Genomic DNA, 17880 nt, shown 5'->3' on the forward strand with positions numbered 1-17880 from the left:
TGGTACTGTAGGAACACTACACAGGTAGAGAACACAACAATGCAGAGAGTTTTGCCAACTGAGAACTATAATCAGTAATAGTCTGGAACCAAGAATAGAATATAACTTACTCCAAATAGTAGCCTCAAAATCAGGACGTGAGTTAGGATGAGACTTATTTGCTCTGGCCCTGAATGAATGACCAGAGAGGGCTTAGATAGGAGTTGCAAGTTTCTGAATATGAGGATCAGCTGAGGCAAGGAGCACTCTGATTGTATGGAATGTGATCAACTGACATAGGGCCTTGTAAATTCTGCTAATTAGCAGAATTTGCAATCCTTTTGCAAGCATGCTTGGGTACTCCCATTGCAGTGCATGGCTATACAGCATGCTGACCGCCACCTCCACCCCTTCACCATGCAGAAATTGCAAAAGCATCACAATTTTTGCTTGTTAGCAGAAATAGAGGATGCCTCCTTCAAGCGCTGCACCTGCAGGAAGACCGCCGCCATGTTCCTGATCATGGCGTCTGCATGATGTCACACAGCGTCCACGATCACACCCCCAACACGCCCCTGTTTGCACCACACCCCCACCCCATTTGTCCTCCTCCAACCCCGCTACACTCTGTCTCTGCCCTGGAAATGGAGCATTGCCACCCCCAGCCCTGCTACCGCCTCTGCCTGATTGACAGGCAGAGGCAATCGCATTTTCTGCAGCCCCCCCCACAGAAAGGACGGGTGCTGCACATGCGCCCATGGGGCAATCACAATAATTCCTGTTGGATCGCAATTTGCGATTTAACCTGAATTAGCCCCATAATCCAATATGACAATGTCCTTGTATCTGTTCCCAAAACATAGACAGCAAAAGTACTGACATACAAAACAGATATCAAAGGTAAGTCACATGACAACTTACTTAGAACTTGAGTGTAGAAAGTCAATATCATGACAAAGAGGGTCATTCTGACCTGATCACATGCTGCAGTTCTTCGCAGCGCATCAATCAGGTCAGAACTGCGCATGTGCTGGTGCCACAGTGCACCGGCGTATGACTGACAGCCGACAGCTGTCATTGCCTAGCGATCGCCTCTGCCTGAGGCAGTTGCTGGACGGGATGGGGTGGCACTCCAGCGTTGGGCTGCCCTTTTGTGGGCGTGGTCTGGCCAACACAGGCATGGCGGACCGTGCGGGGGGTTGATGAGTAGCTCCTGGCCAGCAAGCAAAAGCTGGGCTTGCTGGGGGCTACTCCTGAAGTGCAATAGCATTGCCTCTGTGCGATGCTTTTGCAGTTCTACGATGGGACAGGGACTGACATGCGGGGCGGGCTAGCCCTGTGCTGGCCGTTCCCCGGCATGTCTGTGTTCCTGATCATAGCTGGGATAAATTTAACACAGCTACAATCAAGTCGGAATCACCCCCTAAGTGTTTAAGTTCATTTTAATGCAGAACATACAGTACTGGGCCTGATTCAGATGTGCTTGGAGTTGCTATCACTGCTTCTTCCTTGGAAGCAGAAGTGATAGAACTGTATGGTAATTCAGCAGGAGGTATCTATTACAAGCAGACGCCTCCTGCTTCAGTAGTGATCAGACCTGCATCCTAGGACACAGCATCAGATCTCTTACCCATCTCAGATCTCAGCACCCGTGATGCTGGTCAAGCCACCTGTCGCAGAGGCCAGGGAATCTCCAACCTATGACAGAGATCCCTGACTTCTTCCCTCCCCTAAATGGCATCAAAATGCTTCCATTTTCACAGAGGCTGTCACAGCCCTCTCTCTACCCATCCGATGGCAGTAAGGTTAAATGTTTTAATTAAAAGATGACAAACCCCATTGTTTTATTTGCTACATTACACATATTTGCAGTACATTATTGTTAGTGCCAATAGCAAAAGTCTTTCTGTTCAGTGTACTATTGTATTAACATAAAACCTGCAGCCAGCTAAAAATAGATTAAAACATTAACTACCTCAGATTAAAAATGGAAATAGCCTACCTTGAAGTTAATTCAGCCGATGTATAATTCCAGGCTCTAATTCCAAATCTCAAGCAAGAATTGCACTTTGGCACAAATTGGCTACTAGATTATAGCTTCTTTTTGTAGCTGGCATTCCAAAAATTATAATTTCTACTCTGTCTGAATCTAATCTGTAAGGACCACCTCTGAGTACCTCTACCTACTAGAAGGGAAAATTTTTTAGACCATGTGTATTGTAACATCGGGTGTAGTACTGCTGACCGGCGGTCAGGAGACTGCCGGTCAGCTTACCGAAGCCAGGATCCCGGCAGCATACCGACGCCGGGATCCCGGCGGGGAGGGGCGAGTGCAGCAAGCCCCTTGCGGGCTCGCTGCGCTCGCCACGCTGCGGGCTCGGTGGCGACCTACAGTCGCCACGGGTTCTATTCCCACTCTATGGGTGTCGTTGACACCCACGAGTGGAAATAGTCCCTGTTGTTTGGCATGCCGACCATCAGGATAGTGAGCCGTCGGGCTGGTGAAGGAGGTCATATAACTGTCGGTCAGCTGACCGGTGGTCACATGAATACCACCCGTAACATCAAAAAGGCCTATTCATCCTTTAGACATGCTAATATTGGTTACTCGGATCATATCTCCCTGTATTTGGGGCCAATATACAAATTCTTAGTCCGACGTTTTAAACCTGAAAGTAAATCGGTTACAACATGGCCACAAGGGGCTATGACCAAACTCCAAGATATTTTTGAGTTTATGGACTGGGGTTTGTTTGTCGTAGAATCCCAGGAGGAGGAGAATGATAATTTGGTGAATGTAGACCATCTTACTTCTATAGGATTAGGTTATAATAATTGTTGCATTGAGAGTGTGACCGTCAAAAAACATGTGAAACTCTTTGCTAATAATAAACCTTGGGTTAATAGCATGGTGAGATCGTTACTAACAGCGAGGGATAGAGCATTTAAATCTAAAGAGCCAGTTGTTTTTAGGATTGTTAGATCAAACTTAAAAAAGGGAATTCGTGATGCAAAAAAGGCATTCTCTGCCACGCTTGAAACTATTGAAAAAATGACAGGGATGCGAGAAGCATGTGGAGGGGAATTCAGGACATTACCGACCACAAGGCAAATAAGAGTCATTTAAAACAACCAGTAGATCCCACGTTTGGCGAAACGTTGAATACTTTTTATTAGCATTTTGACAAGGATGTTGACTTTCCTCGTACGTGTGTGGTTAATGAAGGAAATGGTGAACCATTGGTGCTAGACGAGTTGTCCGTTAGGAAGTGTTTCGCTGCTATCAACCCCAGTAAAGCCTCAGGCCCTGATGGAATTCCAGGGAGTGTTATTAAGAACTGCTCAGAACAACTAGCAGGCATTTTTACCATAATTTTTAAACTTTCCTTAGCACAGTGTACTGTTCCCAAAAAAATTAAATCAACAGTAATTACTCCTATCCCAAAAAATGGTAAAATTAATACCAACGAGCCAAATGACTTCCGGCCAATTGCCCTTACGTCATTAATTATGAAGTCATTTGAAAAACTGATTATTAGACACTTAAAGGGCTTCACACCGGCCACTTTTGATCAGTTCCAATTTGCATATAGGGCAAATAGATCTACTGATGATGCAGCCCTTACCCTATTTCACCATGTGCTTACTCATCTGGAAAATAGGGATTCCTCAGTAAGAATTTTATTTGTAGACTACAGTTTGGCTTTTAACACCGTTGTTCCCACTTCTTTAATTAACAAATTGACCCAGTTTGGTGTGGACAGTTTTGTCTGCAGATGGATCTTTGACTTTTTAACCAACAGGCCTCAGGTAGTCAAGATCAACAATAAAATCACAAATGAGGTAACGATTAGTACAGGTGTGCCACAGGGATGTGTGCTGAGTCCACTACTTTATTCCTTGTTCACCTACGATTGTGTTTCTAAATCAGACAAGGTGCATATACTTACATTTGCAGATGATATTGCTATCGTAGAACTCATTAGTGGTAATAATGACTCAGAATTCATATTCGAAGTAAGTAGGCTTGAGAAATGGAGTCAGGATAATCATCTAATTCTTAATGTTACAAAGACAAAAGAGATGATCTTGGACTTTAGGACAACCCATCGGTACACTTACAGTCCTTTGGTTCTGGACAAGCAAGAGGTCGAGACAGTAACATCTTTTAAATTTTTGGGAATGATCATATCTAATGATTTGTCATGGTATTGTCATATCAACAATGTCATAAATAAAGCTCAACAACGGTTATATTTTCTAAGGAAACTGCATACAGCAGGAATATCTGAGCCAATTTTATTTAATTTTTAACTTTGTACTATTGGAAGTGTGCTTACTTATGGTATTTCCGTCTGGTATGGAATTGTAATGTAGCAGAGCGTAAATCGCTTGACAGAATTGTTTAAACTGCCGGAAGAATAGTTGGTTTACCATTGCCAAATATCCAGACCATTTATGAAAAGAGGCTCCTTAAGAAGGCCAGGAGTATATTGAGTGATGAAACTCACCCTAATCACGGGGTATTTACCCTGCTTCCTTCTAACTTACGTTATAGGTCTTTGCTGTGTAAGACTAGTAGGTTGAAACATAGTTTTTTCCTAAGGCAATCAGTATGCTAAATGGTTTAGATGGTAGATAGGAGTGTAGTACCTGCTTACGTGTCCACTTGTGTTCTTATGGTTTTTAAAATATTTTATGGGGTTTTTTTGGTACTTGTATTTTTGTGATATCTGCTTGCTCATACGGAAATCTCATTGTTTGTTCACATGTTAATATCTAATGATAATAAACTCAAACTCAACTCTCCCAATTCCTATATGGTTTAGTTTACTTCAAATAAGCCAGCTCCATGAACTTGGACCCTATTTATACTTACCAAATGTGCACCAACAAAAGAGTAGATGGGAAAGTATGAAATGTTTACAACTATGTGTTTTACTAACTGTTGTAGGAGTTTTTAACTTATAAAAGGGAATGTATAGAGTTATTATTGTGTGACTCATACAAACCTTATACATTTACAGATACAGTTAACAGAAAACTGTCAGAAATGACTGATACTGGTAATATGTGTTTATCCATTTGTCAGAGGATATGTGTTACTTGTATATTAAAAGTAGCAAAGGCGTTTAAAGTGCATCTATGTGTACTGATGTTTGACTTTGTAAGAGAATTGACTTATTCAGTAAAATTGAGTTTTATTGAGTGTTAGGTTTACCTAGGGCATGGTTTTATTCAAATATAAATGCTACCTATTGATGTGAAATTGTTTTAAATGGCTTTCTGTAAGGGAAAGTGCCTATACATATAAAGTAACTTTATCTTACTTTCACCTCTCTGCCAAGGAAGAAAGAGAAGGCACATCTGTTGCAGTGTATATGATTATCCAAACCTACCCAATACTCTAGACCAGTGGTTCTCAAACTTTTTTGAATCACGGCGCCCTAGAGTATCAGAATTTTTTTCATGGCACCCCTAGGCCAAAAGTTTATTTTTGAGAAATTTAGAATGGAATCTTAAAAGTAAATTGTGTTCATTTGTCATCCTTAGATTCAATTGTGTGGTGAGGGACAAGATTCTGTTTGTCCACATATTTTATGCTTGGCAGCCACCAGCACTGGTTTTGCCTATTACATTGACCATAAATACCTGTAATATGAATTGGTCCTGGACCACCAATCCAAGGCACCCTTGCAAATGTCTCAAGGCACCACAGGGTGCCATGGCACACAGTTTGAGAACCACTGCTCTAGAATTTTTTGGTGAGTGTTACATTAAAGTGGGGGACTGCTACATAAAGTATCTTTCTGGTTTACAGAAGGTATGGCCATGTGGTGATAGGTGATACCTGGGTTAGTGTACAGTAAAACATTTGCCTGTAAGTTTATTTTCAAATTATTTAGTAACCTACTGTACATTTTACTTTATTTTTGTGACTCATGCAGATGTATTGAAAACAGAGATATGGTAAGTGTGTTGAAGATGAGTGAAGTGTGTTTCATAACAAGGCTGGGCTGTTGATTAAATGATATAAAGATTAATAATGAGTTAAGATGATGGATTGTGTGGAATAATGAATTAGAGGGGAGGAAGTCAACTTATTAAATGTAGGTAACATAGTCTTGAAGTCTGGGGAAAGGAAGCCTTTAGTATTCCCATGCAACTGCATTTCAGGTGGGAATAAAATATATTTGTATTTAAGAGGCACTAAAGGGTGTATGCAGCAGTGTACTAGAGTCAGACATAAAAACAAATAGAGTAAGCATCATACTGTACTGTACATATTTGTTATTAAGTGCTCTCAAGTCAATGCTGATTTATGGCAACCCTATGGAGAGATGTCCTGAACAAATTTTGATCTTCAGTCAAGTGGCTTTGTGTTAATAGTGTGGTATCCATAGTTGTTGTGACTGTATCCAGCCATCTTGCTGCTTGTCTTCTCCTTTTTCATTGGCCTTCAACTTTTCCAAGTGTAATATCTTTCCCCAAGTATCTTTTTTTTGCATGTTTGGCGGGATGTAATGAAGTCCAATATCTCCGGAGGTGCGGGATGCTGGCCAATCTCGGATATTGTTTTAAAGGACCAGTCACTTACAAGGCAAAGCCATGCCTTGTAAGTGATTTCCCCTTTAAAAAAACATCTGAGATTGTCCGGCATCCAACGCTTCTGGCGATCTAAGACTTCACTACATCCCACCCAATAGGCTAAATGTAATAGGGTGCAATTTTTTGGTGTCTAAAAAATTGCACCAAATCACACATTTGTTTGTGGGTTACCTCAATTAATCTCACAGTTAGCCTCAGACTGCAATTTTCCCATCATTGTCTCTAATGGAGGCCGCGATCCTCCTTTACATCCTATGCACTCTGCCTGATTGACAGGCCAGGAGCGCTCAGCCAATCAGAATAGCGCTATGATGTGGCACTCCCTGATTGGCTACCGGGTCCTCTAGTGACAGGAGTCATGGAGGTCCCGGCATTCGGGGAAAGCGGATCCATGTTTACACATTTAGTGGCGAGGTTCTGGGTTTTTGTTATTTTTAACCCTGTGGATGCCTCCTTGGACAGAAGAGGACTGATATACACAGGATTCTAGTTGAGTATATTGGGGATTTTTTTTTACAGGTACCATAATGGATTCTACTTGAACAAGGGGACCGAAGTGCTGAGTGGGACACTAGGTAGGAAAGTATGTGTGAGTGTATAAGTGTGTGTCAATAAACATTTACTTTCAAGGTGTGTGTGTGTGTGTGTGTGTGTGTGTGTGTGTGTGTGTGTTGTCTATTTTGGGGTATTTCTATTGTTGTGGAACTACAGGTACCAGCAGGCTCATTAATTTCCCGCATGCTTGTACTTGTGGTTCTCCAAGTACTACCATGCGGGGATGCTTGCTGGGACTTGTAGTTCCACAGCAAAAGACAATATTCAGTTTAACTCTTTCACGGCTATCAGCTTTCCATCCACAGATCACGGATGGAGGGGACAGCCCCAGGCTTCATCCATGGCCCTAGGATGCCTAGGGGGATGGACCCCTTTTTTTATGGGTCCCCACTCCCCCAGGAATCCCAAGACAGGAGTGACTAGTCAGAGGGAGTGATGCTGCAATTACATGGACCTATATAAATGTGTCCCCCAACTGCGGCATCTCCTCCCTGGCTAGTGGAGCCCGCTGCTTTTTAAAAAATATGGATGACCCGTACTTCTTTTGTCCCCTGTATTCTTGGAACCAGGACTGGTCTAAGAGTCTGGTGCTGTTTGTTGAAATACAGGGAACCCCAAATCAATTTATTCTCTCTATTTTTTAAACCAGGACCCAGGGCTGGTTCTGCTTTTGCAGGAATCCTGCATGTTGTGTTTTTTTTTTAACACTTTCTTTAGTTTTACAGACAGAAGCATGCACGGATCTCACTGAAATGTGCACGCTTCTCCAAAAATCGCCAGTCTAAACATGGTCTATTTTTCCTGTGATTTTTGTTAAGGTTTTGTTTGCAAGTGAAAAAAATCATATCCTATTACATTTGTGATTATCATTTTTTTCAATGTGAAAACATCTGGATGCGATTTTTCACTTGCAATTTTTGGCATATATTTAAAACTTGCCATTTTTAACAAAACATTTGTGATTTTCCGAAAACATGCAAATTTGCAGTAAAAATTGCACATTTTCTGAAATCACACCCTATAACATTTAGGGCAGGATGTACTAAAGGAAAAATGGGGGTTTTACCGCATTTTCAAATTTCTAAGACGCTACCACCGCGATTTTGCCGTTCAGGGTATCGACATCTTTGGATGGCTATACCCTATAGAAGCCTATGGGCTTCTTATCGCCGACCGCCGCAACCCGCCGACTCCGAAGCCCTCGCCGCAGATGCCACCCCCCTCCCCCCGGCATACCTTCCTCCAGGCTGCCCAGGACCCAGAAGGTAATCTCCTCCTCCCCCTAGCAATGCACCGGAAGTCCTTCCGGCTGCAGGGGGAGGGGGAGGCGCCGGGGGCAGCATGCTGCTGCTTCCCGGCATCTAGGCAGTGTAAAGATCCCGGGGAGGTGACGGAGACCCCCCGCAGACCACCTCACAGGTATTACGGCGGGCCTCCGTCACTTCATTGCGATATTGATCGCATATGTTAGTATATGTTAGTATATGCAATCAACATCGCTGCGGTAAGCGGCGAGGGGCGGTGATGTATCTTAAAACATCCCGCCCTTAGCCTTATGTGTCCAAAGTAGGAAAGGTGCAGTCATCTGTGCTTAGGTTTTATCTCATCTAATACCCATTTTTTTAGTCATCTGGCAGTCCATGGTATACATAATATACATCTAAGCACTATAATTCAAAAGTTTCAATAATCTTTTTATCTTCATTCTTGACAGCTTTCACATCCATATGATGTTTCTGGAAAAACCATAGTTTTATCTTTGTTTGCAAAGAAACATCTTTACACTTGAGTATCAAGATTACTCGTGGTTGTTTTACCAAGTGCTATTCTTCTTAACATTTATGGACTGGATTTAGTGTTGATTAGTTTCGCAGTATGTTAAAACTATCTATTACAGTATTTCAATTTCTTCACAATTTACTGTAGGTTAATATAACTAAAGTTGCCAGCTCTTAAAATATTTATCTTCTTCACAATAAGGTGCAAGCCCATTTTCAGACCTTATTTGATCTTAATTAATACAGTAGCTGTTTTAGATATTCTTCAATTTCTGTGGTATCATTAGCATAATGTACTTTAATGATAAGTCTTCCACCAATGTTAACACCTGGCTTTTCTTTGTATAGCCCTTAATCTCTGATGATTTGTTCTGCATACAGGTTGAGCAGATATGGTGAAAGGTTGCAGTCTTGTCATATAAATTGGCTGATTTTACACCAATCTGATTCTCCTTGATCTACTGCAACTAAAGCTTCTTGATCTATAAAGAGATTCTGTATGAGTATAATTAGATATTCTGTTAATCCCTAATTTTGTAATGTTTTCCAGAGAATGTCATGATTGACATAGTCAAAAGCTTTTCTGTGTCATGTCCTCATGGAATTTGGCTCAAAACGCTTCCCGATTCTTACCCACCTGGCCACTTGTCAGAGTCTGGCATGCTCGAGTGGTCCAGCGGCATGCTGCCTGCACAGCAGTGGTGGTTTTCCCAGAGGTGGTTAGGCCTGTGGGGCGCGATGCATGGGATGTTCCATATGTTGATGATCTCACTGACCTGACAGCATGCATGGTGGCATCTTGTCCCTGACCAATCTTTCACAGCCTAAGTGTCAGCTGACGTGCACATCCAATCTTGAATCACCAAGGGGTTTACAGCTTTCCACTTTCTAAGGCTCAGGTCATTAGTCACACAGCTCTGTGTGTAAGCTTTGAAGCTGCACTCCTCAGTGTGTCCAGATACTGCCCGAGTGCAATTCTTCTGAGCTTATAACCCAATATCACCAATACCATTGGTTCAAGTCTGATATCACCAATTACCATCAGTACCAGTCCAATATCCTCATTATCATTGGTTCTAGTCAGATATCACCAATACCATCGGTTCCAGTCTGATATCGTCAATTACCATTGGGCCCAGTCCAATACCATCATTATCATCAGTTCCACTCCAATATCTCCTATACCATCAGTTCCAGTCCAAAATCACAGTTACCATTTGCTCTCAGCTAATATTATCAGTATTAGCACTGGTAACCCAGACAGGTGGCCACGACCATTCTGTCTGGTGCAGCGAAACCCAAATGCCCTTGAATGGATCCCTGGAGAAAACCACTGACGTGCTAAGACTCCGTGACCCTGCTCTGGGTCCAGTAAACTACCTGGTGTTAGTCTCTGAATCCTTCTGATTTCTGATTCTCCCAAAATCTCTCACTTTCTGATTCTCACACACTATTACATTCCCCCCATAGTTTTATATCAGTGGACTAATATGTCTGTAAATCTGGTTTTTATAAAATTGGTGATGTACAGCTAAAGGCATGATGTCTAAAAGAAATAACCTGGAATTTGTGGGTGCTAGCTTAATTTCAGTGAGACATCTACTAGATTTAAAGCAACAATTAAACCTGGTTTTGCATTAAAACTACTGTAATTCCAGCTTTAAAACTAGTGACTATCTCACCATAAATGACCCCAAATTGTGCTGGTGCCTGTAAATCGCAGACTTTTACATTTGAATCCATGTGATCTTTTTTGACATTTCTCAATAGATACAGTACGCAATTTGCTACACATTCCATTTGCAGCAGGATACTATAGGATGCTAGTTAAATATGTTATACTTATCTGAATTCTTTAGATTTTACATTTTTCTGCTTTTACAGGTACTATTACAACAACTGCCATACAATTGTATTGAAAAAAGTATTATCAGGTAAAGCCTGGCACATTTCAATGTAAGCATTTAATTTCTATAAAATGCTACAAATGCAATTTTATCCCATACTTTTAAAATGTAGCATATGTTTTATAAAACACAGAAAAATTATATTTGCCATTTAATTTCAGCTACACATTAGCCCCACATTATATTATTACATATAGTATTTCTTAATGAAATACACTGAGACTACTGTATGTTCACTAATTATTAAATTTTTACAGGATTATCCACATTATTTCAGTTGGTAAACATACGAAGATACTGATTTCACATTACAGCAGTCATCTTCTTTTCAAATAATAATTGAAGAAATAAATTTAGCTTTATTCTGAGAGGTGTTGAGCAGTTCCAGCTGTTAATTCCCATTGTTATCTGTCAAATCTGCTTAAATACTGTTAGAAAAATTGCTTATGATGTGTAACAAATTGCTTGCATTACTGTAAATAATGTTGTATCAATGAAAATATTTAAACTAGATTTAGTAGAATGCAATTTTGACTAAATTATGAAAATTAGATTTTTATATAATTTCAACATTATTCATATGCATACAAAATTGAGCTGTATAATACAGTATCAGATTTCATAACATAACACCACAAATTTTTGCAATTATTGTAATGCTTGTGTTAAAATTACAGCTGTGTCCTAATATACCTAGCTTCAATATGCCATATAGCTTGAAACACCTGGCACAAGTGAGCAGCGTTGAGCATTTTTTTGCTTCTTTTTCACAATAATGTGAATCCTAATTGCAATGTGATGTGAGAAAATGCTTCACAAAACTGCACTGATTATTTTGATATGCGACACTTGTATATCTGTGTGTGACTGAGTCTGAATCTCTATACGAAGAACAATGAAACTTGGAGGTTATTCAGGTTTGTTGGTAAACCAAAAAAGCCCACTGATGGACAAAACCATGTGTCACTGCAGGTAGGGCAGATGTAACATGTGCAGAGAGATTTATATTTGGGTGGGTTATATTATTTCTGTGCATGGTAAATACTGGCTGCTTTATTCTTACACTGCAATTTAGATTACAGTATGAATACACCCCACCCAAATCTAACTCTTTCTGCACATGTTACATCTGTCCCACCTGCAATGCATCATAATTTTGCCCATTAGTGTGCTTTTTTTGGTTTACAAACAAACCTGAATAAGGCCCTTTATGTGAAAAAAAGATGAAGCTGCTGCATCATTGCACTTCATATATAGATACAGACTCAGTCACACGTAGATATACAAGTGTTGTAAAACAGTGTAGCCCTGTAAAGCGGTGTTGTAGCACTGAATAGTAAATAAGACTCACATTTGTGCAAAAAAGATGGAAAAAATGCCCGGTGCTAGCCGGGTAGCATGGGACTTGGCCTGCTGAGAAGGAATGTTTGGCGTAATTGCAGCAATAGTGTATAAGGACACATCTGTATGTGAATTTCAGTAAAATTCACCAGTTGTTGTAATGCAAACTCACAGTTTTCATACTGATACATAAATGCCAATGTAATAATATTTTTTTTTTAAATTGACTGTTTATAGATTCTACAAAGTGTATGTATAACCATCATTGCTTTAGTAAATGCTGTCTTGCTTTGCATTTGGGCCTAATGTCAATATATACTGTATGCGTCATGTTTAGCAAAGATAATGTACATGTAATTCATTTTTCTATATCAGCTAATGCTGACTATCATGCTATACAAATGTGAGGAATGTTAATCTCTGCCTTTATCAAAAGAGTTAAATGCACCCTGCGTGTCATTTCTTTTATGTCTAACAGACCCTCACCATAAGGGGATTTTTCACACATGATTGGCTTCAACTATGTTGGTTATTCCATTCTATTTTAATAGCCTTACTCTTCCTTTTTCCTTTCTCTTTTTTATGTTATGTTTGTGCAATGTCTAAAGTACGGTATACCAGTATTAGGACCAATATTGCAAAACTTTGAATTAATTTATTGTAGAACTTTTTAGTACAAAATTGATACTTGCTGAATGCACATTTACCCATATATTTATTTTTAACACTGTCAATTAATAAATAGCTATCTGTATTTATTTTTACAGAAACACATAGAGGGAGTACAGTCCAAGTCACTTTATTTCCACCTCAGGCAGGTTATACAGTAAATGTAGGTTTTGCAGGTCAGATTTTACAGGTTGCCTTTAAACAGTAGCACAACAATCCAAATTCTAATAAATACAAGTAGTACAGATTTCAAATGACTCCTAACAAAACCCCAGACCCATAATCTATCATTTGGCGACTTGCTGGCATCAGGAGCAATGACCTACTGAACAAACATAATTTTAAAAGTAGCAGACAAGTTATAGTAATTAGCCCAGCTGTGACTTACAACAGAATCAGCTGCTGCTCTAATTCTGCAAAATCCTGCTGTTCCACATTAAACTCATGTGGAATCATCCTGTCCCTAATATATTCCTTCCCCTTAGCTTTAACCATCCTCGTGGTAAAATTGCATATAAAGAAACCTATGATAATAACCCACCAGACCAAGTTGCGACTTACATTTTGGCTTAGGCCATGTAAGGATTGCTTCCACCTTGCTTGGTTGAGGTTTAAATTGCAACCAGCCTGCATAAATCCACAAATACTTTGCCTCCACCATTCAGATGGCACATTTCTCTAGGTTAGCTGTTAACCCGTGTGCCCGTAAAGACTGTAACACTGCCTCCACATATGGAAGTTGCGACTCCCAGTCAGAGCTAAAAATGACAAATTTATCTAAATATGCTGCTGCATATTCCCTATGCAGTCGGAGACATTTATGCATAGCTCACTGGAAAGTTGCAGGAGCGTCATGCAAACCAAAGTGTAGCACTGGAGTAGAAAAGGCTGTCTTTGCTTTGGCAGCTTCCATCAGAGGAATTTGCCAGTACCCCTTCGTTAAAGCTAGCATGGTGAAATACTTGCTTGTTGCTAACATTTCTACCAGTTTTTCAACCCGGGTCATATGATAGGAATCAAACTGAGAAACTTTATTTAATGTTCTGAAGTCATTACAAAAACTCAAAGCTCCCAAAAGCATAAGCACTAAGCACATAAGCACAATGGGATTATTCTATTCACTGTTTGACTCCTCTATGACCCCTAGTTGCAGCATCTCTTCCACCTCCCATTTTACTGCTGCCCATTTGGCCTCAGGTATATGATATGGACTTTGTTTTATCAACACCCCAGGTGGAGTAACAATATACTGTATGATTTGGGTTTTTCCCCGGGAGGGCAGAGAACACATCCTGGTACCATACTACTAAGTTTACCACTTCTTGTTTCTAGAGACAGGCAATATATACCTTAACAATTGCTCAATAAGCTTTAAATGCAGCCCAGGTAACTCAGAGGTTCACCAAACCATACACCAAAAACAAACTAGAAAAGAGAGATACCCCCTGGCGCAAGAAAAGGTACATGTAATGAAAATAAAGACAATTAGTATCCAAGTTCTTTCCTGTAATTAAAACTCTCAATAATTTCTTTGAGGTGGATAATTTTACCTTCACAAACTGCACTCCAGTAGGTGTACCTCAAATAGGAAAAAAAGACTTGGTGCAACACCATTTGATATCTGGATTTGGAACCCTTTTGTTAAATATCACACTCACATTTAGTAAGTGTAAAGCTTGCTCATCATCCTCCAATATATAGGGTACTTTTTGAAATATCTTCCTCCAATCAACCATATAAAACTCAAAAGGAGAAGGATTTAGTGCAACAACATTTTAGAAACAAGATGAAATTTAATGACAAAGTTTCACTCACATTCAATAAAAAATCACAATCACATAAAAACCTCCATAGGGATAACAGCTCTCACTGGGACAAAGACCGAAAACCAATAAGTTCATACAGCACAATGGTCAATGTCCTTGTTCTTAAGATGTTAAAGGAGAGACTGTCCCATTCTATTTCCTTATAGTCACCTGAAAGTCCACCTGCCTACTTCTTGTTTCTGACTAGGACTCAAGGTGACTTCAATGGGCACCTGACATTCTTGGGTTTTCATGACCACTAAAGAAGGCTGTCATTTTCTTTCTAAGGCTTCAACAAATTTACATGGTAGACTTGTACCGCTTTCCTTCTGTTATACCTTATAGTTCACAGGTCCCACCACCACTATGATCTCATGTGGGCCTCGCCTTTGTGCAAATAGTTTACTTTCAGTAGTAGGCACGAGTACCAATACCTTGTCATCCAGATTAAAGGTCCAGTTGAAAGCAGTAACGTTATAATGCCATTTTTGACGGTGTTGAGACCTTTCCATAAGTTCATTCAGAAGTGGTGTAATTTGCCTTCGACGGCCATACAATTGAGACACAAACTGAGATGAGATGATTGCTGCTCCCACCCTTCATTGAGCAGATCTAGTATCCTTTTGAGCTGTCTACTATAGAGGAGCTCAAAGGGGCTAATCCTGGGCTTTGGGTACCTCTCGAACTGCAAACATTAGATAAGAAGACGGAAATGTTTTTTTTTTTGTTCTGGACTGGATCTTATTTGTATAAAATATAATTCAGCTGCATGAAAATACCAACAATATCTCAGTCAAGGTGTCCCAATTAAGGGATGACACCTAGATTCAACATAGTAATACTAGAAACTAATGAGGGAAAATAAAGACTCTTTGTTGGGCACTCTTACAGTTTTTTTAAATATTACTTTTATTTAATATATTTAAAAAATAAAGGATATTTATTACCAGTTATTTATATAGTGCACACATATTCCACAGATAATATATGGCCAATCACATCAGTCCCTGCCCCAGTGGAGCTTATAATTTATATTCCCTACCACATCAACACACACTCATGCTCAGGTTAATTTTGTTGTGATCCAACTAACCTACCAGTATATTTTGTATTTTGGGAGGAAACCAGAGTACAAGGAGGAAACCCATGCAAGTACGGGGAGAATATACAAACTCCACACGATTAGAACCATGGTGGGAATTGAACCCATGACCTAAGTGCTGTGAGGCAGTAATGCTAACCATTACACCATCCTTACTGCCCTAATTCAGCTACAGTACATGGGATAGCCCCAACAGTTCAATTTCCTGTGTAAAATAAAATATATATATATATATATATATATATATATATATATCTTTACCTATTATTGGTTACAATATGGGGGTATATTTACTAAGGTTCTGATTTTTTCAGAGTTTTTTTTTTCTAAGTGTCATCTTGGGAATTTACTAAGCACAAATATTGGCAGTGTTGGGGCCATTCGTAATGGTTTTCAGGGTAGAAACACGAATGAATAGACCATCGGTCAAATGAGGCTTTTTGTTCATACAACACAGGAATTTACTATTCATTTGTATTCTGGTGTTTGTCCCTGAATGTTCAATTGTGGTTGTATTTTTTTGCTAATCATTAAAAAAGCAGCAAAAAAATAGACCTGCTTTTTCCTGGCATATTTTGATAGTCATGCACAGATCAGTGAGATCCGTGCATGCTTATCTGTGGGAAAGGGTCTGTTTAGGTTCAAAATGTAAAAAAAAATTGCGTGGGGTCCCCCCTCCTAAGCATAACCAGCCTCGGGCTATTTGAGCCAGTCCTGGTTGTCAAAATACAGGGGAAAAAATGACTGGGGTCCCCAATATTTATACAACTAGCACCGGGCTCTGCGTCCGGTCCTGGTTAAAAAAAATATGGGGAACAAAATATGCAGGGGTCACCCGTATTTTTTGAACCAGCACCGGGCTCCACTAGCCAGAGAGATAATGCCAAAGTCGGGGGACACTTTTATATTGGTCCCTGCGGCCGTGGCATTACCCGCCCAACTAGTTACCCCTGGCCGGGGGTTTCCTGGAGGAGTGGGGACCCCTTAAATCAAGGGGTCCACCCCCTCCAGCCACCCGAGGGCCAGGGGTGAAGCCCAAGACTGTCCCCACCATCCATGGGCAGTGGATGGGGTGCTGATAGTCTTTGTGTAAAAATAAGAATATTGTTTTTTGTTGAAGAACTACAAGTCCTAGCAAGCCTCCCCGCAAGCTGGTACGTGGAGCACCACAAGTACCAGCATGCGGGGAAATAACAGGCCCGCTGGTACCTGTAGTTCTACAACAAAAAAATACCCCCCAAAAAACACAACACACACGCCGTGACAGTAAAGCTTTATTTTGCATACATGCACACTTACACACTCACCTACTTACCTATTGTCCCATGGAGCCCCTCGGTCCTCTTGTCCAGTAGAATCCACAGGGTACCTGTCAAATAAAAATTATACTTACAAATAGAGATGTGCACCGGAAATTTTTCGGGTTTTCTGTTTTGGATTCGGTTCCGCGGCCGTGTTTTGGACTCGGACGCATTTTGGCAAAACCTCCCTGAAATTTTTTTGACGGATTCAGGTGTTTTGGATTTGGGTGTTTTTTTATTTAAAACCCTCAAAAACAGCTTAAATCATAGAATTTGGGGGTCATTTTGATCCCATAGTACAGGCATGTCCAAACTGTGGCACTCCAGCTGTTGAGAAACTACGCATCCCAGCATGCCCTGACACAGCTTTAGCATTCTCTGACAGCAAAACTGTGTCAGGGCATGCTGGGATATGTAGTTTCACAACATCTGGATGGCTGCAGTTTGGACATGCCTGCCATAGTATTATTAACTTCAATAACCATCCATAATTTACACTCATTTCCAGTCTATTCTGAACACCTCACACCTCACAATATTATTTTTAGTCCTAAAATTTGCACCGAGGTCGCTGGATGACTAAGATAAGCGACACAAGTGGGCGGCACAAACACCTGGCCCATCTAGGAGTGGTACTGCAGTGTCAGACAGGATGGCACTTAAAAAAATTAGCCCCAAACATCACATGATGCAGAGATAATTTAAAAAAAGAGATGCAAGATGGAATTGTCCTTGGTCCCTTCCACCCACCCTTATGTTCTATAAACAGGACATGCACACTTTAACAAACCCATCATTTTAGCGACAGGGTCTGCCACACAACTGTGACTGAAA

The sequence above is a fragment of the Pseudophryne corroboree genome, chromosome 1, assembly GCF_028390025.1.
Source record: "Pseudophryne corroboree isolate aPseCor3 chromosome 1, aPseCor3.hap2, whole genome shotgun sequence".
Classification (NCBI taxonomy): domain Eukaryota; kingdom Metazoa; phylum Chordata; class Amphibia; order Anura; family Myobatrachidae; genus Pseudophryne; species Pseudophryne corroboree.